The sequence below is a fragment of the Ascaphus truei genome, chromosome 1 (genome assembly GCF_040206685.1).
Source record: "Ascaphus truei isolate aAscTru1 chromosome 1, aAscTru1.hap1, whole genome shotgun sequence".
Classification (NCBI taxonomy): Eukaryota; Metazoa; Chordata; class Amphibia; order Anura; family Ascaphidae; genus Ascaphus; species Ascaphus truei.
Window position 1 is genome coordinate 139,670,095 of NC_134483.1, and position 22,005 is coordinate 139,692,099.

The window sequence follows — 22,005 nt, forward strand, 5'->3', positions numbered from 1 at the left end:
CCGGAGAATTCAGATTGTGGCAGAAATAGTCTCTGAGCTGCGAGAGCCAATTGTTAGCGTGGATATACCAGCGGATGCAGCAAAATCAAGGAAATTACAGTTAAAGATTGCAGATTTAAGAGTGCTGCTTAACGAAGCCAAACAAGCCTTGGAGGACTCCATAGTTTTACAAGATTTCAGTCTTGCATCTGAATTAAAGGAGATAGTGAGGTACCAGTCCTCAGGCCCAGATGGCCTGGTAATTACCCCAAAAAGAAAATGCCTAAATTGGAAGGCAAGAAAAAAAAAGGGGGAGGGAAGGGCCGACGTCAGACATTGGCGACGAAGATGCTGGTGCACGGGAATGGTGCACGGGCCGCTCCACAGGACAATGTTTCGCTGGGGAGAGGGATATGTGACAGAGTCACTGACTCAGTAGGCTGTGACAGTGAATGGAGAGATGCTGCAGCCAGTTCACCGAGTGTTAATCTCCTCAGACAGAGAAAGCACAGCTGAGGACTGATTAAACAGGGGCTGAACTATCAGTGAAACAAGTGCTTTAAAAAGCAGGAAGTTGCTCACACAAGTTGAGCTTGTTTTTCCACAGGAAGGTGGAGAGAACTCTCTCGGCTTGGAAGCCGTAGCAGCTGCTGCTGCTCTGGTCCCCAGTCCTGCGAGGAGCTTTGCTGCTGGGACCAGCTGGGACCCCAACCCAGGATAAAGATAAACATTGCTGTGAGGCTGGACACAATCTGCTCCCCGGAACCGTGTTCCTGTTTTCTGTTTGGAGCTGCAACAGATAAGACTTTATTATTAAACTTATTGGTAATACTTGTGTTGCATATGTTTTGGGCATGACCAGATTAGCTGGCTGTCTTGTTAGTAAGGGCTCAAGAAGTGAGTTAGTTTCCCTAAAGGGAACAGGCTTTAATTTTTAAGAAAGTAGTTTCTTAAAGGGACAGTGCACCCGTACTTTATTTTGGTTGTGGCTAATAAACCACTATACGTTTCCCACCATGTCTAGCGTCTTACTGACCCCGCCGTGAGGCCATCCTGCCACAATATATATATATATATATATATATATAAATATATATATATATATATGCAAATACAACTGTATGCTCATCTGCATGTCTTAGGCAGGTCTGCAACCCCGCCTTTCTCCATCATCACCCAGCATACAGCACTTCCACTGCAGCAAGGGATTCTGGGAAATGACATGCAAATGAGCACACAGTGTCACTTTTTGCCTCAAAAACCATTTTTAACATGGTTCCCTATAGGCTTAAGACATATATATATATAAATATATATATATATATATATATATATATATATATATATTTATTTTATATATATATATATTTATATATATAGAACATTCTGTTTTATTTACAATTTCCTTTATCCATGTAATTTCTTGTTTTTCACATGCATATACCTTTGCTATGGAAGGTTCAAGAGTACAACGTGAGTGGGGCTTTGCCACGTGACTTCTGTTTTACAATATTGCAATTAATATGTGATTACTGTATATATGGGCATGTGGTGAAATACAGTACACATGAGAAGCAGTGTGAACTATATGTAACTATATGTGTAATCTACAGTATGACATAAACGTAACCTTCAGTGTCTGTGCTTATTTCTCTAAGAAGTAATACATGAGATCTATGGAATAAGTGCACAGGAAACTTTCTTGATCACTCTATGCAACTGTAATACGGTGACAAGGAGAGAACATTGCAGGGAAAGGAGAAGAGAAAGAAGGAAGAGAGTTGAAGAAGTGGAGGGTTGACTGTATCCAGGATGACTTTTCCTAAACCTCCTCATCCTGTTGACAATACTGCCATGATTTTCATGGGTTGGGTGAACTGTGGGAAGTCAGCCTTTCAATAGCAGTGTCATGCTTATGCTCTCCTCACAAGCTCAGGGAAGAAAGGGAAGGACCCGTTAGCGAGGTGGGGAGGCCGCAGGGGATACGAAGGGAGTAAGTTGCCGCGCAGCTTGGGATCGGCGCACGTAGTCACGTGACCGCGCCGCGTGCATGAGAATGCGCGACACGTCCGGAGGTGCGGTGCCTACTCAGAAACACGAGTGATCCAGCTGCATGTGCGTGCATGCTGTGACAGCAGAGCGGGAGTGCGCGCGTTCTCAGGCACCAACGCAGGGGTTGCTGGGAGCCAACGCTTCAGCACGGGAGTCTGGAAATGGAAACCAGGAACATGGAACATGGGCATGGAGTCCAGAGCACAAGGTAACATCCAGAGAAGGATTGCTTCTTGGAGAACGTCCAGACTTCTTAAAAGCATAGTGACAGAAACAGCAAGGTGCAGAGAAACTAAACATAACATAAGGGTTCTTAGTCTAATCAATTGGCCAAGGAATTATGAGCCTGCTACCACGTCAAGGTGAACCCTACTAAGCACGTACCTACACTACCCGACGATAAACTAACCTCAGTAATATGAGTGACTGTCCCAGTCTTCCGGAATCCACAGGAGTTAAGTAGAGGTCCCAAGGAGGTCCAGGCAGGAACAGTATGAGATGAATACTAACAGGCACCAGGGCAGGCAGAAAAAGACTAAATGCAAAGAGAAAGTCAAAGAGAGGCTTACTTCCTGTCAGGAGGTAGAGGGCAGGATTTGCCAGGAAGCAAGGTGGCGTTGCTTGCTTCAGAATCCTTAAAGAAACAGGATCTTGACTCACAGCTAGAGGGCGGCGATCAGAAGTAAACAGGTAAAGAAGGAACACGCCGCAGTGGGCGTGTTCCGCGCATCGTTACAAGCAGGTAACATGCAAGTTTGTTTTATTACTTTGTCTGGTACAGTAATGCACACTAAATGTATTTTGACTGTGTCATTCAACATGTTGAATTACATCAAAATCAGCTTTAAAAGTAATTGTTGATTATCAACAGTAATGTAAAGCTCATCGCATGGAACTCCCATATAATATAGACAATTGTGTATTTTTCAGGGTGTGGAGTGGCATATTCCCCTAACTTTTGCCCACATCTGCCAGAAGGTATTCCTGGACACCCAGTCCCTATTGTATAGGTTGATCCTGACTAGGCGAGGTTTGCTTCCAAGAAGTATACGTTAACCAACACACAGCCCATCAATGCCGATGTCATTGTTATAACCACAGATGGAATTTTGAAGAATATATTTTTTTATGTCAGGACATATACTGTATGTAATTGAAATAAGTGAATTATATAGGAAAACAGAACTACATTAAGAAAAATTAGATAATAGCGATGAAATTGTGTCATGGAAATCTAAGGGATCCCTATCTCCAAAAATATCTACTATGAAGTAAATGATGGTATCCAGCACTCAATGTAGAATGTTTACTGTAAAGGGAGACCCTGGAAAGAAAAGAAAACAATATTTTACTCAGTGTATAACAGATACATACTGTGCATAAAAATATAAATATTGCACAAAGTTGTGGTGGATAATACTGTAGGTTATTAAAGCTGCAGTTCAAGCAATATCCTGCATATGTGTTTTTTTTTTAATAAATCAGATCTGTAGTAAGAAAAAATACTTTTAGCATTTTCTGTTTTTAAAAAAACAACTTTGAAAGACCAATTTTCTTGTATTCTATTTTAACAAGCATGTTTGTTCCTATAGCAACCATTTACATTCCCCAGATCTAAAGATGTCGCCAAACTTCGCCGATCAATAGACAGAGAATGAATTGACCGGTAGCTATGCAGTTCTTTAGGTAAGTAGAGATTGCCCACATGAAACTATTGAAGTTAAAAAAAAAAAACAGGAGCTTGAACTGCAGCTTTAAGCACAAATATAAAACATAAAATAATACTTATCCACAGCACTTATCCACAGCTCTAACACGAAGAATATGAACATCAAAAGATAAACTGAAATCCTTGTGTTTGATAGTTAAGACAGGGATTTAACAATTACTTAGGTTTCTCTCTCCCCTTTCTGGTTAAACAGACGTAACATGAGTTGTTATATGAAGCTAACACTGGACAACTTACTTAACATGCAATTAAGTCTAAGTAATGAGATAACTAATGCCCATTTTTTTTGCAAATAAATAGCTTTGTAGATTTGTGTTAATCTCAGTGAACATATCGTCTGTCAGACAGAATCCCTGCAAGTTCTAACCCCAACACCCACTACACCATATAAAATATATTTGTGTCAAAAGGACAAAACCTTTTGTTAAACTCTTTGGACAAAACATTATGAGCCTTCAGCCCACCAAAGCATGGACCTGCAAAGTGCCCATGCTTTGGTGCTTTGGTGGGGCTGCAGGTATATAATGCTTTGAAAAAATAATGTAACTCAATTACATTTACTTAAGTGAAGACAAACAGTTAAGTATTTAACAATATATTTGTTGTTATATTGGATGTAGCATAGGGAATATAATGTCTGTTACTGATTTTTATAACATGTTGTTATAACGTAGCAAAGGTAGCTTTGTGGATCTGGGCCTTAGTAGGCCAAGCGTGTAGCTACTGTAGGAAGGGTCAACCCATAATTAGTTGGCCACAAAAGTCTACTAGGGCTAAACATGTTTGTTGCTCCTATGAAGTTCCCTGAATGTCAAAAGGTCCAGCACTCCAGTGGACCTTATTACTTTCAGGGAAGGTCAAGTTTCTGCATTTACCGCTCCACTGCTCACCCCTTCGTTTATACTTGTTTCTCTTATTGAATACCCATCATTATCCTTCCTCCCCCAGCATCAACTGAGTTGGTGCAGATGTATCCAACTTTGTTCTTCCTTATAATAACACAACATAACCCTTTTTAACCTAAAGCAAAACAGAGTCTCCATAGAATTTAATTTCAGTGTTGGTGCAGAATATAAAATACAAACAAAGAAAGAAAAGGGAAAGCACACGCAATCTTAAATTGGCAAAATATCAAAATTCTATTAAAGAATACAATACCAACAATGACAGATCCCCCATAAAGTTAACATTAAGGCAAGCACACTTAATAAACCCCTGTGACGGTTCAGGGGATTCCTTCCTCTCCATGTGTATAGGAGCCCCGGGCAGAATCTTCAGGTGCCTGCAGTGAGTACTCAATATGCGCACACACCACCTACAACTGGGCTAACAGACGCCTTGTCACACAAGAGACTGTTTAAGTTATTATACCTGTTCCCACATATATACATATTTCTACAAGTGGATACGTCATATTCTAATACCGGAGCCCAGTGATAAAGCCCCCATCAGGGACTCTCGTCCACCCCTTTTTCTAATATTTAATTAGTTACCTTTCATATCTTCTAGATCTGTGTATGTTATGCCAGGTACAGCTAGTTTATTTTAATGTTTCATCCTCTGTTGGCATGGGTTGTAGATCTTTGATTTCCCTCTACGGCAGGGTTGTATGCGGCTGCTAGGGGTAAACGTGTGATTTGTATTGGAGCAGGTGTTCTTGTGTGGCTTTTAGCGCTCATGTGATTGTTTGGAAATAGTCTTTGGCTTGTATCTCTTCTGTCACAATAATTCAGCCAGGTTTGTATTGTATTGTATGTCTGTGACGGTTCAAGGGATTCCTTCCCCTCCATGTGTCCCTGGCACCGCGCTTTCCCCTGCCTCTGATCTCCCTTCCTTGCCCCCTTGTTTTGTTCTCCCTTCCTCCTCCCGCATCCATCCCTCTGTGGCATCTCCTGATGCTCTCCCAGCGTCTGCGTGCGTTCCCCGCAGGGCGTGCGCATGTTCGCAAACACCCGATCCCCTCTGCAGTACTCCCTGCTCGCGGTCCCTCTCTGTCTCCCCTCTGGTACCTTTACCTCCTGCAGCCTCTCCTCCAGTTCTCTCTCCTCCCTCAGCGGGTGCCCCACAGCGCGGTGCTCTGCGCACCTTCTGACACAGCCTGTGCGCGCGCACCCCAACCTTACAGAGGGCGCGCGCACACGCTCCTCTTGTAAACTTCCCCAGACCTCTGGCTCCGCCCCCCATGCTGTACAAGCCATCTCCCTCTCTGGTTTACCTGTCTCCTCCCTCTCTCCTTCTCACCTATCCCTGCTGCCTCTCACTTCACCCTCTACTCCTCCTCTCTCTCGCATTGGTGTTCCCTCCTTTATAACCCCTGTCTGTCCTCTAGCTCATTGCTCTGCATAGCTTCTTGTAACCTCTGTGTGTGCAGTCCTATGCTTGGCTCTCCTGTGTCTTTCAGCGTTTTTTCCTGCTCCTGCTTACCCCTGGATCTCCCTGGCTTGAACTCTGCTTTGTACTGGATTACCCTGCTCTCTCCTGCCCTTGAACCCTGCTTATGGATACGACTTTGCTGCCTTCTGTTATCCCTGGACTCTGGCTTACGGACATCACCATCCTGCTCTCTATTGCCCTAGACTCTGGCACATGGACATCACTATCCGAACTCTAAATCCCAAGGCATTGCAAGTATACCTTAACCTTCTTTCTACAGGCCTGGCAACGCACTACCACAATCCGGGCACGCCCTCACTGCTGTGGGTGTGTGTTATAACCCTACCCACCTCAGTACTGGGGACTGGCCAGGTCTGCGGGCATACAGGTGTGACATCCCCACAATATTTTGGGCAAATGCCCTTTGTAAAGTTGCAATCTGATCAGACTTATTAAAACAGATTATCAAAACATAAATCACATTATCACAACAGAGGGGATATTTTTACAAGACCACGTCCTTAAATAGGACCTGTTGTTACTGCTTACCACTTGTAGTGGGGAGGGCATGTGATAAAGTACCCAATTATATTACTTTCTTTACTGCCATTACTGATACAGTAATTATTGTTTCTGTTTTAGGTTTTAACAAAAGCAATACAAACCGGCGCCTAAAAAAAGTGTCCAAAATCAGTCTGATTAAAGTCCAAGTGAAGTGACCACTTCAAAGATGCACTCGAACTTCTGTGGTTCCAAACTTGGATGAGTCCACGGCCAATTGACTCGTTATATGTGGAATAAGGAAAAAAGATAATAGTGTAATACCGTAGATCAAACAAACATGTAACACAAACACAGGACAAACACCACTTACAACAATAGACAATAAAAAGCAAGGCTGAAAAAGAAGAGCTAATTTAATACAAAATAAAACACATGATTGACAAATAAAAACAATAAACAGGCAACTGGTCCGGTTGATGTAAAACTGGAATCCCACTCACAAGAAACTGTGAGAAAAATAACAGTGAATGGCAGTCTTAGGAACAGCTTGTCCTTCCGCTGGTGTCTGACTCCTTTCTCAAACACTCCCACGCTCTCCTGGATCCTAGGGTCCTTTACTGGAGGTGTGCCGGGGTCTTTCTCCTGCTGCTGCCGAACACTGCGCCCAACGACTCCACAGGGGTGAAGTCTCATATTATGTTCTCTTGGGGTATGTTGTGTCAGTGCAGGGGTGAAGTCTCATATCATGTTCTCTGGGGGTATGGACCATACCCCCAGAGAACATCATATGAGACTTCACACCTACGGAGTCATTGGGCGACCTATGCTCTCTATAAAAGGGAGGATGGGACTTGTATGCCAAGGCATTGCCTTTCTAGCCACTTTGGTATGCATAAGGTGGGTAGTTATTATAGTGTTAGGGTGTGGGGAATATATATATATATATTTGGCATAATTGGTATAAATGGAAAAAAATGGATATTGACCACTTAATTAGTAAATATTTAGATACCTAAAACCCAGAGAATATAACTTTCATTTTGCAATAATTTCAGATTTAATAATCTAGGCCTACAAAATGTATGGAAAGTGTATTTTCCTTCCATTTTATCTTTAATGCATATTTTGGGGTATATGTATTAAGGCAATTTGGGTGCAAAACCTGGGACATTTTCACCCTGCCCCTATGTATCAAAGAAATCAATCCAATTTTCTCCCGTCTGACCTAGATTGCTTCATTGGGAGTGCCAGGTGGAGGAGTTGGGGAGGAATTACACGTGCACAGATTATAAGTAGCACAGTCTGCGTCTCTCAGCACCACTCTTTGTCTTTTATTTGTCCCAAAAAATCATCAGTTTTTGAAGAGGCGTACGTCTAAAATACAGCATCAGCGTTAAGAAATTGTTCTTGCATATGCCATAGCTCTGCTCCAAAAAACAGATTTGTGCGACTAAACACACATTTTTCTGTTTATACAGATGCAGCAGCCGTTATTGAAACACTTCACACGGTGTATACCTCGGAATACCCATGTGATGGCGCACGATTTCTTCCAACCGTACCGCCTTTAGATGCGAGAGCAGGTGAGTGCAGAAAATGGCATTTCAGTGTTCTGGCTTTTAAACACCTGAAATTGACACAGTAGCACAGTAGCACAATACTGTACACATTACAATTCATTCATTTCATTGCATTTAATTGCACACAATCCATTAAATTCAAACAAAGCAACCGCGATAAACACGTGTGCCTAGGGTGATTGGTGGCATTAATGGCGCGTGGAGAACAGCAGCGCACACGAAAACGGCGCCGTGATTTGTTCGAATAACGGCCGCTGCATCTGTACATAGGCTTCTTTATTTTCAGTGCGTCATGAGGTGGACGAAACTTACACCAGCTGTGTGTATATGAGTGACAATATTGAGCTAACAAACAACTTGAGCTAACATGTGGATCAAAAGTTTTCTAAGGTGAGCATGCTACATGTTGCTGTACATTACGTTGAAGCAAAATGTACACATTAAACTAATTTATCTTGCTTGGGTCTTTCATAAATGATTCATCCTCTCTTTAACTTTTATTTGAGAGTACATACAGTACCAGTTCCAATGTACTATAACATCACTATCACTCATTAAAACCCCCGTAAATACGTAATAGTTGATATTTCACTTTGGCTTATTCATACAAAATTATCTACTAAATATACACATAACTGGATTATAGATTCTTTTGGTAATTTTTTACATACTGAAAATGTTGTAAAACCGACGTATTTAGGATAACATACTGAATGGAACATCTTTATTCTTTTCAACGTTAACATCTTTATCACTGAAGCATCAATAATTTTAAGAGGAGAAGCAATTGTTCCATTAGTATATAAAGAACAAATACTCAAGATAAGGAAAGACTGTCAAAATGCCTGAGACTGTAAGTCAGTTTGATTGCAATATCTTTAGCTGCTCTGTACTCAATTCCCAAATCCATTAAACAAAATAATTTCATAAAATTTATAACAGCTGGCTGGATTAGAATGTCATCACCCTCTATTCCATATAATGTATCCAAATTTCTTTAAAAACATTGTTGCTTCTTTAAATAGCTTTTTTTATAACCTCATAAAAGTTGTTTTTATGTGAAGGCATGTACAAAAATTATGTGCAGCAAGTTGCTGGTTGGAAAATCAGCGTAACTTTTATTTCTTACAATCCATTGTAATTGATATAATGGTCAGTTACACAATGTACTTCACTATACTGAATTTATAGTTTTCTATTTAGGAGAAATATATCTTTGTATTTAAGGAACTAGAAAATTGTTATCTGTAAGTTATTCAGGGAAGGGTCTAACCTACTGTGTGTGAAATTACTTCGTTGTCTGTTTATCCATTTCTGGAACTATGGGAGTTGAGTTAAAGTTTCCAAGTTGCTAATCTATAGCAAACATAAGTTTTTGAAAATACATACACTGTAGTACATTTCTAAGGACTGTCACGAATGGTAAGGTTTCTCTAATCTTTCAAATAATCCTCCTCTTTACTGGAAGATGAGTACAGTAGGCCTCAGAAGCACCAACATTATCTTCTGTCATTTCCACAAGGCATGGACAGATGTCGTGTACTTTTAAAATGGAGACTTTGTGTAACTTGTTGCTGACTGACACAAGAAGACAGAGACAGAAGAAAAGTTGCAGAAGCTAGAAAAGATGCAGAGTGGTACAGCCCGAGCAGGTTTAAACAAGTCTTACATTTCATCAATGACAAGGTTTATGTTATTCTTCATAGGCACTGATATTTGCCTGTTGAGAGAGAGAGGAGTGCTTGTTTTCAAATTATAGATCTAGAAATGTAGCTAAAACATAGGAGCTCATTCACTAAACTTTGATAAGTGGCTTATAGTACTATAAATGCTCTTATAGCACGATACTGAATGTTTTGCTATTCACTAAGCTTCGATAACAGGGCAGTAGTGCTCTATAACGGATTTTTATAGTAGTATAACACTGGCAAACAAACCCCCGAACAATAAGCCAAAAAAAAAGCCCCAAATCGCTTTTTTTTGCCAGAAACTGCAATCCACTAAGCAGTGATTAGCATATCGTACTTTAAATTTAGCAATATTTTGGCGCCAGCTAAAGGCTGGTGCTAAATATATTGCAAGATGCATGAAAGCATTTTCTTTTAGCTTTACTGCTTTGGATTGATACCGAAGGCCTGCAGAAACCCCCCAGAGGCTCCATGGGTTTCCGGGGGTTCGTGCCAGTCTCCGGGGATCCCTGCGGGAGTCCAGGGGTCCCCGCCTGCCTCCAGTATCAATCCTATGCAATAAGAGTAAAATTGAAGACAGTTTCAGTACCTTAGCGGTAACCGCTAAGGTAATGAAAGGGTTAAATAGCAGGCACTGCATAGCTGTTTGTACAGGGGGTGGGTGAAGCTTGTAGTTGCCCTAGGGTATGTATTTAGGCCTTACGGGAGGGTGTGAAGTAGAATGTAATGTACCCCCTTCATTACCTTATCTCCTCGCTCTACCCTCCCACAAGGCCTAAACACCACCCTGGGGTAACTACCAACAACAGGAATGGGTAAAAGTGTTATTAACCAAAAATATCTAATAGTGCTTTTCTCCACTCAAAATAAAATGATGGTGCAATACATAAATACAACACCCCCCCGCCCCAACACATACAGTACAGTAATGGGCAAAATTACTATTATCCAAATATGGATAATAGTGCATTTGCCCTTTAAAAATAAAACCAGACAGCATAAAGTAAATAAAAGCTCCACTTACCAGTGCCATGCAGACAACACTAAAATGCCATTTCTTCACTCGATAAAAACACGAGTCAACACGCGTCTTAAGAAGGCAAGGTTGGACGAAATCACACGCCATGACACGGGTATTCCCGAGGTATACAACGCGTGAAATGTTCGAATAACTGTCACTGCATCTGTATGCCATTGGGGCCAGGTGCCTTATTTACTTTAATTTTATCAAGCCGCCTATGAACTTCTTCCTCAGTTAACCAATTGTTCATTAATATAGAGGTTGTGGCGTCCTCCTTCGGCACTACTATTGAAATTGATTCTTCCATGGTAAACACAGAGTCAAAGAATGTGTTTAATACCTCTGTTTTTTCCTTATCTCCAATAATCTGCCTGCACATTTATCTTCTACATTTTTCCCTGCAAAAACACCATCCCAATAATTTCCTTGTAGTTTGGTCCTAAATTTATTCAAATCTGCCTTTCTAAAATGTAAGGTATTTTTTTGAACCCAAATAATCTGTTTTTTGATCATTTATTTCAAATAAGACCATGTTATGATCATTGTTATCCAAATGGTACAGGACTTCAATATTTGCTATTACTTCTACATTGTTTGATATTACCAAATCCAGTAATTAGTTTCTTTGAGGTAATTAGCAATGTAATATATGCACTTGCACGTGACGCGTGTGCACTGCTGCCAAGCTACGTGTCAACTCTCTTTATTATGCCCACCTGTCTCCTGCGTCTCTCCTCTTATACGTGCCTCCGCGGAGGCCGTGCCTCCACTCCGCCCCTCTCTCATTGGCCATGCTCTCCTATATATGCTCAGCTGTGACACTTGTACTTTGGCTGAGCATAGTTCCAATTAGCGCTGTTCTCCCACTTCCTGGTTCCTTGTCTCCTAGCTCCTTATTTCAGATTGACCTCCTGTGAACCGACCCGGCAATTACTTTTGACTCCGCACTTCTGGCTTACCTTCCGCATCTCTCCAATTTTGACCACAGTTTACGGACATCTACGCTCCTTCTGGCTCCAATCCCTGACCACGGCTAAACGGAAACAGACCATTCTACCGGCTCCTACCTCAGACCTCAGCAAGTACCTGGCCATTCTACTCTCTCCAATCCTGACCCGGCTGCCTGACCATCCACACTCCAGATGTGCCCCTGTGGCTGTGGGTGGCGTTTATACCCATTCCCACCTCAGTACCAGGGTCCCGCCTTGTTTGTGGAGAGCACAGCGTTACATTAGGTTAGTTTTGCATGACCTAGCCTTCATAAATCCATGTTGATTATTACTAATAATTTTGTATTCCATTAGATATTCCTAAATATCATCCCCTACTAAACCTTCAAGAATCATCCCCTCTATTGATCTCAGGCTTACAGGTCTGTAATTTCCCAGTAATGATCTAGCTCTCTTTTTTAAATATAAGCACCATGTCTGCTTTACGATACCCTACCAAATTGTTTATTGATATAGGGATTGTGACTTCCTCTTGTGACATTATTTTTGCAATTGATTCTTCCCTGCTAAATACAGAGGCAAATAATGTATTTAATACTTCTGTTTTTTCCTTATCTACAATAATTGCCCTGCCCGTCTCACACTGATAGGGTCCAATATTTTATTTTCCAATCTTTCTTGTTATTAAAGTACTTAAACAACTTTTTAGGGTTGATATTACTTTCTATTGCAATCCTTTTTTAATTTTCATTTATTTTCTAATTTGATTGCCATTTTCAACTTTTGTAACATTACATATAATTCTGATATGATGCCTCAATCCCTTCTGACCTTTAGAATCTAAATGCCTGCCTCTTCTTTTCCATTCCCCTACCTGTTTATTTTGCCACATTGGTTTAGATTTGTTTCTTTGATATATTTTTTTACCCAAGGTATACACTGATACAGTAAGTGCACTTTTCTAAATCATTTTCAGAGATTGCCTATTTATCTTCCAACTTTTTTTCTGCAAAAACGTATTTCCAATTTATTCTTTGTGGATTATTCCTCAATTTATTAAAATGTTCTTATCTGAAAGTCTATTGAATTCATATACTGTACTGTAATATGGTTTTTGATAATTTATTTTAAATGAGATCATGTTATTATCACTGTTTCGCAAATAAACTTTTTTCCCCCAGACTTGAATATTTGATTTTGCTTCTACATTGTTTGATAATACCAAATCCAGTAATGCTCCTCTCCTTGCTGGTTCCTCAATAATTTGGGTTATGTTTTTAGCACCGACACTAACCTTTTTCCTTTAGGTGTAATGCTAATCTCATTGATCTAGTCCAGGGGTCTCCAAACCTGTCCTCAAGTGTCGCACATAGGCCAGCTTTTATGGATATCCCTGTTTTAGCACAGGTGGCTCAATCAGTGTCTCAGTGCTTTACTGGGCCACTGATTGAGCCACCTGTACTAAAACAGGGATATCCATAAAAGCTGGCCTGTGTGTGGCTCTTGATGACAGGTTTGGAGACCCCTGATTTCTAGTCTATGGGGCCTATTCTAGTATTTTCGATAACATCACTGCCAAATTGATGTTTTTGCATGACCCACCTCATGTTTTGATGTTTGTGTTATCATGGTATTCAGAAAGAGTTATCACAAGTCAGATACCATGAGGTAAGAAAATGCCATACCACTCGGGACAGCAGTCCTTTATCGCTGACTTTTTCTACGTTCTGCCCCAGTGATCTGCCTGCAATCTATAAGAGCTGTACAAAGAGAGCTGCACAGATAGAGCTGTATCTCCCTGCACAGCTCTTACAGGCGATTGCACTGTATTTATTTTACTCTAATAACACAGTATTGAAGCAGGGGGTCTCCAGAGATGTACTGCATTAATTACAGCCTCAGAGACCCCTTGCTTCTCAAGTTATGGGACCGGGTATGGGGTGCCAGTATCTACGCAAGGTTTAAATCTGCTGCGTCACATGACTGGGACATTTAAACTTTGAGGAGATGAAAAAGCGTACCGAGGCATACTGTACACTACATACTGGATAAAAGCACATAGGAGCAATTGGTCTTTGTATACAGTATTGTACTTACTCATTTCAGACTCTGCAGACCATCCTGCAAACCTTGAGCATGATACCTAACACAGTGTCACCTTGATGCCCCCTAGATGCAGCCAGTCAGATTCTGGTGCCTTGTTCAGGGATATCAAGTGTTTTTTTTTTTGGACATTGTCCCGACAATATCTCCCCTTGGAAACGCTTGCGCGACTCACCGCTACGGTTCCCTGCTACTGCATAGCCCAGAAAGGTAAATGGGGCAAAGGGATGAAAAGTGTCCCTGTAACTATAAGGGGTCACAGTTAATGCCCAGATATCCAGAACCTATATTGGGGTTCTTGGGTGATCCAACTGTAGATAAAGTAAAGATGAGTGAGAATGATCCCAAATGTGTGCTCTAATAGTTGACAGGGTACGTGGATATTACGTATAATCTCATGAAAATGGTTGGAACAGATATATGATTGCAATCTTCAGTAGCCTATATCAAAGTGTGGTGCAGATCTTGTATAGTCACTGAAAGAAATGTCCAGGGTGCATATATGCAGGCAAGAGTGCAGCTGACCTTGATGAAATAGAGCTGGGACCCATGCCACCTATAGCCTGCGCCCCAATTATTGCGGTCAAATCACGTCTCGCCGTCGTGTGCACAATTGCACAGATGGAGCTTACCTCACTGAACGCTGTCCAGGTTGCAGCAGTAAATAGACGTACCGCTCACCCGGTAGGGAACGTACAAGGCTCGTGAATCCTGTAGTCCTGTGCTCACCGTGCTTCTGATCACCGCTCTCCAGGAACAACAGCAGATTACTGCGTGTACTCTGTTTCACCATGACCTCAATGTAGCCGGAGCTCTCTTGCGCTGTTATGTCATCCACTCCCACAGATCCGTAGAGGCAAAAAACAGCTTATGTCTGCACACCACACTGGCTACAAAAAGTATATAACATAAATGAAGTCCGGGGGGGTATATTCACATCCCCACTTCAATCTATTCCGTGCGTGAATCCAACTCGCTGGTAGATAAAGTTGTTAGAAAAGTGAATGGGCACTGCTTATGAAAAAATTAGGCTGGAAAAAGGTGTAAAAAGTTAGTTTTCTTTATTGGGCATGATAGCTATTTACACCTTTTTTTCCAGCCTCATTTTTTCATTAGCAGTACCCATTCTCTTTTCCAACAATTGTAGATAAATAAAGTTGTGAGGGGACTCTCAGAGTCCACACCAAGTCCAGTAGATAGTGTGTGGGGAATAAGGGCTAATAGAAATAAAAGTGCATCTTTCTATTCTATTCCCCATACCCAGAGACTTAGACAGGTATTAAGGTTTATTTTATTAATACTGTAATAGTGCTGTTATGTACTACTGTGCACTGTATATAAGCTGGGATTTTCGGAACCGATGCCCACACAGACTGTCAGGGCTACCAAGTTGTTGCTAGTAAGTCTAGTGGACTTCGGAGTTAAAAGTAGCCAGAGGATGCCAGAGTTGTGAAATCCATTTGGGTAGCAGGTAAGGGCTCAAGTAGCCACATCCTTGGTACAATGGCAGTCGCCCGGGTTGCCATTAGTTTTGCCAGATCTGGAGGAGCCTGGCCCAGTGGGTGGCATGAGATAGCCAGGTTTGGAGGTGGCAATCTTGTGCATGTCCCTTGGCAATTTCAGATTTCCCATTGACCCTGCTTTCTAGTCCGACTTGGCTCTGATTGGCTACTAAGAAAGTTCCCACGTGCTGATTGGCTGTACTATTTTGTGAATGAATCTACAAATACTACAAGAAACGTCTTTGCCAATCAGGTTTGAGTTTTCCAGCGGTAGAAGTGTTGGCGGGCTTTTCAAAGATGATCTTGCGCGAATAGCAAAGCACCGGCTTCAGTTTTCAACCAGTCAAAAAGTGTCTAAGTTCTCAGAAGAGAAGGGAGTGGTTGTGTGTGGAATTCCATGCCGATTTTGAAACCAGAAGATTTTGGAATATGTCCCGGTCAGGGTTAAACGCTTATTTAGAGATCCCTGAACCTAGAACCGTTTAATTTTCGACCCCCAGGCCCTCATTAAGTGTGCTTTTCATCTGTATTTTGTGTTTCACTGTGTGTATGCCTATTTCTGTGAATAAACTACAATTTTTTTCATTATCTTTTTTCAATGAATGATCCTGTTTAAGGTGTACAATAAACCTGGTCTCCTGTGACAGGCTTTATTTACTTTAATCTACTCTGTTTTGGATCTAAGCCTTTACTCCAGCCCTCTCTAACTGGTTGGGTAGCTAAGCTAATTACCACTCCACACATATATATATATATATATTTATATATAGCAACTGTAAATATTACTGTATGTTCATTTGCATGTCTTAGACAGGTCTGCAAGCCTGTCTTTCCCCATTGTCACCCAGCATACAGCGCTTCCACTGCAGCAAGGGATTCTGGGAAATGACATTCAAATGAGCACTCAGTGCCACCTTTTGTCTCAAGCTCGTATTACACAAGCCAATCCTCAAGCCAATGCATGCTGTTTTAAACACAGCTTTTAAACAGAGGCTGAGATGAGATGCAAAGCCATTAGACCTACTCACATACATGTTTCAACCTTGATGGGTATCATCAGTGTGAGGCTGGTCTTAATGGCTAGAGCAGGTTTGAGACTAGACTAGGTAATCACCACTGTCATTAAGGTTAGGGTGGGTAAAAAAAAGTGACAAAAACCCTCCACAGTAAAGCATAAAGCAACTGTAAATATTACTGTATGTTCATTTGCATGTCATATGCACTGATGATACCCATCAAGGTTGAAACATGTATGTGAGTAGGTCTAATGGCTTTGCATCTCATCACAGCCTCTGTTTAAAAGCTGTGTTTAAAACAGCATGCATTGGCTTGAGGATTGGCTTGTGTAATACGAGCTTGAGACAAAAGGTGGCACTGAGTGCTCATTTGCATGTCATTTCCCAGAATCCCTTGCTGCAGTGGAAGCGCTGTATGCTGGGTGACAATGGGGAAAGACAGGGTTGCAGACCTGTCTAAGACAGGGTTGCAGACCTGTCTAAGACATGCAAATGAACATACAGTAATATTTACAGTTGCTTTACAGTTGCTTTATGCTTTACTGTGGAGGGTTTTTGTCACTTTTTTTACCCACCATAACCTTAATGACAGTGGTGAGATATATATATATATATATATATATATATATATATATATATTTTTTTTTTTTTACCCACCATAACCTTAATGACAGTGGTGATATATATATATATATATATATATATATATATATATATATATATATATATTATAAATATTATAAATATTAAATTGCAGCAACCAATATATAATATTACCAGATTGGAGTCCAGCAAATTGGAGACAGCACACCAGGAGTACATTACAAATATACTCCTGGTATGCTGCCTCCAATTTTCTGGACTCCAATCTGGTAATATCATTGCTATTATTGTCTATGGGATTAGCATCTGGATTTTTGGATACTGGAGTGCTGGTTGCTGCAATTGATTATTATAAAAATTATTATTATGTTGTTTTAGCTATAGGGGAAGGCCTCTCTGCTCTCCTGGTTAGCATCCTTGTGTGCTATGGAAATGTCTGTGTCCAGGTTCAGCATAAAGTCCTCCTGAGGCCATCAAGACATCATATTTGCCTCAGGTCAGCCCAGTTGTGGGCTAAGGAAAATCTCTGCAGCCTGCCTTCTCTTTAGGTGAGGCCAAATGTGAGCTAATGAATCTCTCTCCTGTTTCTCACATCAGGCTTTCTAAAAGTCCTAATCAGTCAGATGGTCTGGTTGTTTGCCTGTGTGCAATTAACCAGAAGACTGCTGGATTTCAAGGCAGTTTTTCTCAAACAGCGATAAGTCCCTGTTATAGTTCCCAATACCCAACTATGTGTGTGTTCAAAGTTAATTAATTTACACACAATTAAATTTCAATCAAACTTTAATTTATATTTTATATTGGGATTGTATCAACAGATAATATTAGTGGTTCTCTTCCAATCTGAAAAGTTGATATAGTAAAAGATAGATAGGACAGCTTTCACCTGATTCTTATATCCTCCTATGTTCCAAATGGCAGCATACAAATTGTTAATATTTGTACTTCTTACCCAAATGGAACTCAGGCAAGAGTCTCTATCCTGCTCGCGATCGCTCACACGAGTCGCCAATTCCTGATTAGTCAAGGGGAACAATGCGTCACTCCAGCTATGGTTGTCTGCAAGGCTCAATTCAATGAGTTTCGCTATGGTGCTTCGTCAGGGTAGGCTCTCTTGGCTCTGAATGGCTTTAAGTAGGCTCCAGATGAAGGGGATTGGTTAACTAAAACTACAAAACTGTGGCGATTTGCATTAGCAGATTTGATTATTCAAACTGTAATTTACATTAATATGAATCACTAAACATCTCTTTTCACACACTGGCATATCAGTAAAATGTATACATTGTATTATTATCTTAATAAAACTATATAAAATTGGTAAGATTATTTAATCATGCTGGATAATCAATGTAGATTCACCAAACATTTGTATGTGTCCACATCCACAACATTTCATCCTTTATTATTATTATTATTAGATATATGTTTAAGTTGTGGATTATCTTAAAATATAACATTTAAGTATTAGAACATTCATTCTTACAAAATTAATAAAACAAATGTTCTTTCCAGTTGCATTAATTGTAAAAATTGTGCTATAGTTATAAATCATTAGTTAAAAATATTCAAATGTACAGTAGAATATTTAAATTGATAGCCAGATAAAGCAATGTATTAAAGAGGGAAATATATTGAAGGAGATATGCACTATAAGTAAATAGATATTAATAAATAAAACTTAATAAAAAGCTCTGATTTCGTGATATGAATATAAAATTGCATTACAAATTACATTTAATATTATACAGAAATTATAAATATATAAGAACAAGTATGAAATATAAAATCAATATCATAAATTGTGCAAATTATGGTGGAATGTTCCAGTTGGTATAATGATTAGAGGAGGATATTCGCTAATAACTAAAGTAATTACATAAATGATTGCACTATTTGAGAAAGAGACATTGTCAATTTCAAGGTTATGTCCCTTAGGGAATAATGTTAGGTGAACTTGGGTGAAAAATCCAATTGGATTCTAGTTGTGAGATTCCCTGGATATAATCACTCCCACCCCCCCCCCACCCCCTCCAATCCTGGGTGACCTGTTCTATCCCGCAAAACTTCCGACAAATGGGATCCTTATTATGTACTTGTCGATATTGATTAGACACACTGTGTGTCTCAAGACCTTGAATAATGTTCCATACTGTACATGTTCTCCCAATCTGGTCTTGAGCTTCTGGATGGTCCTGCCCACATACTGGAGTTTGCAACTACACTCCAGCATGTAGATGACTCCCTTGGTCTGACATGATATATTAGGTTTTATTATAAATGTTACACCAGTGTTCACAACAATAAAGTCTCTTATTTTTGACTCCTGTTTTCTATTATTGTTACAGGCCCGACATTTGAGGCATCTGAAGAAACCTTTAGAATTGTTTCTTAACCAGCAATCTTGCCTATTTGTTTTAAGGTAACTGGGTACTAATTTTGGTTTTACATTCAGAACCCCAGAAAATACTACTGCACCGACACACTTTATTCGAGCAAATACCCGGTATGTACCTGGCAGATACCTGGAATGCGCCGCTCCTCACCTCTGACAAGCCCCGTTGCATTTGCCTTCCCAGCCTGGGTTCATGCCTGGCTGATGGGCGGCTGATCTGTTAAATGATAATGATTAGGATTTAATAGGCTGCAATGCTTCGCGTGTCTACCAGATGGCATAAATTCATGAATTGTAATGCAGTATATATATATGTAGTGTGCAGTATTGCAGCCAACGGGAATAAAATGCTTCAATCCCTGCCGGAAAATAACTCAATGCACTCGGGCAGAAAACAGTCACAAACCTCAATACACCCGGGTATACCCGAATTCGTGGGACTAGCCGAGCTCGAATAAAGTGTGTCGCCAGTGTAGGTCTGTTTTATCACTGATGATATTCTTTAGCCTGTCGTCCTTACACAGGATATGCCAATGTTTATTTACAATTTTAGTAATCTTACTAGACTGGTTGCTATATTTTGTTACAAAGGGTCCAAATTTTATGTTAGTGGTTACTGTTTTCTTTTTATCTTTATGTATTAACATTTTTGTTTTCTCTATTCTTGCAACTTTTTCAATACCTTGGTCAAGGATTTCTTCTTTATAGTTCTTTTTCAGAAATGTATTTTTCATAGGCTGGACTTATTTATCAAAATCATCCTTATTTGAACAGTTCTTTTTTAGATGCCTGAATTCGCCAAAGGGTATATTGTCCAACCAGTTCCTCTAATGACAACTGCTGGCAGAAATATAGTTATTGCAGTTCACTTCCTTAATGAAAGTTCTGGTGTTTATTTTGTTATTTTTAATTTCAATCTCTAAGTCTAAAATCTCTACTTTAGATCTACTAGCAACATGAGTACATTTTAGATTATAACTATTGTTGTTAATTACTTAAAAAAATGTATCCAAGCATTCCTGGCTACCCCGCCATATCAGGATCACATCATCGATGTATCTTCGCCAGAGCAGCAGGTTCGTGCCATAAATATTATTGGACCAGATGTTATGGTCCTTCCACCATCCCAAAAACAGGATGGCATAACTAGGCACGAACCTTCACCCATGGCTATGTCCCAAATCTGGAGGTAATGATCATCTTGAAACCAAAATAGATTATGACCAAGTATAAATGAAATTCCTTTAATCACAAACTCTATTTGGTTTTCTTTCATAACATCATACTTATTTATACTGTATAATTTGGCAACTCTTCCCTGCTGATGATCAATTCATGTGTACAGGAATGCAACATCACATGTTGCCAATATAAAGTCTTGGTCCCACACAATTCCATCCAGAATTTGGAGAACTTGAGTTGTATCACATATTTGGGATGCTAATTTTTTAACAGATGGCTGTAACATAACATCAATATATTCTGACAAATTTTGGGTAAGTGCCCCTATACCAGAAATTATTGGTCTTCCGGGTGGTTTGGTCAAACATTTATGCACCTTCGGTGGGTAGTAAAAGACCGGCATTTTTGGATGCTCGGTCTTTAGATATTCATATTCGTTTTGCACAAAATGCCTTTGACTAAACCGTCATCCAAGAGACAATACAATTGCTGTTTAAAGTCTATTATTGGGTTCCTGAATAGTTTTTGATACGTTCCAGTATCACTCAATAATATTAAGGATTCTTCAACATAGTCTTTGGTGTCCAGAATGCCTACTCCTCCCCCTTTATTGGCGGGTTTAACCACTATATCATTGTTTTTGGAGAGTCTTTCAAGGGCCTTTTGTTCATTTTTTTTATAAATTTGGCATAACTTCTCTCCCACTTTGTTGTCTAAGTTCATCAGATCTTCTTCAAACAGCCTCTGAAAAGTCTCCAAATATGGTCCCCTACAGAATCTGGGAAGAAACTTATATTTTTTTTAAGTGAAGTATGTTTAAACTCATCATTATTCAAGATGGCTGCCACAACCGGATTAGCTCTTTCTTCATGCTTAGACTTTACAAAATATATTTTTAATTTCAGCCTTCTTATATATTTTTGTGTATCGATAAATGTTTGGAACTTTGTTGAATTTTATTTGGAGCAACGTTCAAGCCCTTACTTAGCAATGCAATCTCCTGATCTTTTAATATTAGACTACTCAAGTTAAAAATGCCTGTCACTTTCTTAGTTTTTTCTAATTCATCTACCTCCTCTGTCTTCTTCTTTCCTCCTCTACATCCTCTCTGTTTTCTCCCTTTTTTTGTGTGTGTGATGTTATCTAGGAATTTTCCCTCCATTTGCGTGGGTAATAGAGATTTTTCTCTATGTATATACGCTCCCCTCGTTCTTGTTCCTCTTGACCAATCAGGAATTGGCTACTCATGTGAGCGATCGTGAGCAGGATAGAGACTCTTGTCTGCTAATCTCACTGGCTTCCTTCCTTTTTTCTTTGTTTATTTACTT